Here is a 1,785-nt window from a genome sequence, read left to right as displayed (position 1 = left end):
GATAGATCTTTCTCGGCAGCAAATCATCTAACCAAATACTAGTAGCTTATATTGGCAGTTTTCTAGGGAGTACTCTTTTCTGAAAGAAGCACCAATCTATTTTTCTTTATTTGTACACTGTGTCACAACTTTGACCCAAAGGTCCAGAGCTATTTTAGGGTGATTGGCGTAGTACTCGAAGACTGATTGTAAGAATGATTTTCATTAGCTGTCACACTGATTGTAAGCATGAGCAGGTGGAAGATTAGGTTAGTGCGAAGCTTACCTTAAACCCTACCACCGTCGTTGAAACGAGGCGAGCGTCGAGGGAACCGTGGAGAACGGCGGGGAAGCAACGTCGCGCCATCCGGCCTCCTCTTGTGGTGGGAGAACGAATACTCCTGTGGCTCCGGCTGGCTCTGCACCCTCATGAATGGCACACCATACTCGATCGATTCGTTATCCTCTGGGTGCTCGACCTTCGACCTGTACGCCCACCACCTCCGCCTAACTATCGCCTCGGGTGAATCTTTCCGCTCCATCGCCCAGAGGAGATACTCGATGAACTCGGAGGACTGCGGCGTGACTGCCGCCGAGGAGTACATGTACATCGTCGCCCTCATCGCCGCCCTCTCGCTCTTTCGCATACATTGCCACATGGCCCGCACCATCCTTGAAATCTCTCACTCATTGTCAAACCAACTAAGGATCTCCTTCAACCTGGCTAACTTTGCCTGGTCGCCGCCGGCGATCTGCCTGATTCGCTGTTGCATCCTCTCCATAGATGTCCTTCTGGGTGGTCCAGTGCTAGCTTTGGAAGATGGGAGGAGAGACGATGGTCTTGCAATAGAGAAGAGGGAGAGGTGAGGCAGTGGTTTTGGAATGGAGATGACGGAGAGGAGAGAAGGTGGTTTTGCAATGGAGAAGATCAGAAGAGGGAGAGGCGAGACGGTGGTTTTGGAATGGAGATGAAGGAGAGGAGAGGAGGTGGTTTTGCAATGGAGAAGATCAGAAGAGGGAGAGGTGAGACGGTGGTTTTGGAATGGAGATGATGGAGAGGAGAGGAGGTGGTTTTGCAATGGAGAAGAGGGAGAGGAGCGTGCGGCAGCGATTTAGGATTGGACAAGAGGGCCGGCGCACTGTGACTGGATCAAAATCAAAATCAATTTACCCTTTAATTAAGAAAGCGACCCCACATTAACTAGTCTCCCTTTTATTCTGGGTCATAATTGACCATGATTTTCGCACATAAAATATATGTTATACGTTGCAAAAATAATATAATTTGAAAGTACATTTAGATACGAACCAAACGATACAATTTTTGGTGACATGCATTCACATTTTGCTTGTCAAATACAGTACGTGGTCAAACTTTGACCCAAAATACGCAAAACAACAAAAAAATACTTCCAAGACCAGCGCCGCTCTTCCGCTCTTCTCCTCTTAAACTACTGCCACTCCTCTCCTGTTCCAATCTAAATGCAGCGCCGCTCCTCTCCTCTTCCATTTCAAAACCACCGCCCCTCCTCTCCTGTTCCAGTCCAAAACCAGCGTCGCTCCTCTCCTGTTCAAATCCAAAACCAGCGCTGCTCCTCTCCTCTTCCATTCAAAAACCACCACCGGCGAGTGAAGGTGCTGTGGAGAAGTAGATCGATGGAGGAGTACAACCGATACGTGAGGATCGCAGACGGTGACCCTGTGAAGCTAGCTAGGATGTTGGAGATACAGTCTTGGTTTGACAACAAGGACCAACTAGCGGCGACGGCGACATCCATGGCCAAATATCTGCAACAGAGTGAAAAG

This window comes from Triticum dicoccoides, chromosome 2A, assembly GCF_002162155.2.
Source record: "Triticum dicoccoides isolate Atlit2015 ecotype Zavitan chromosome 2A, WEW_v2.0, whole genome shotgun sequence".
In the NCBI taxonomy this organism is placed as follows: Eukaryota; Viridiplantae; Streptophyta; class Magnoliopsida; order Poales; family Poaceae; genus Triticum; species Triticum dicoccoides.
The sequence above is the reverse complement of the archived record's forward strand: the minus strand, read 5'-3'. Positions refer to the sequence as shown.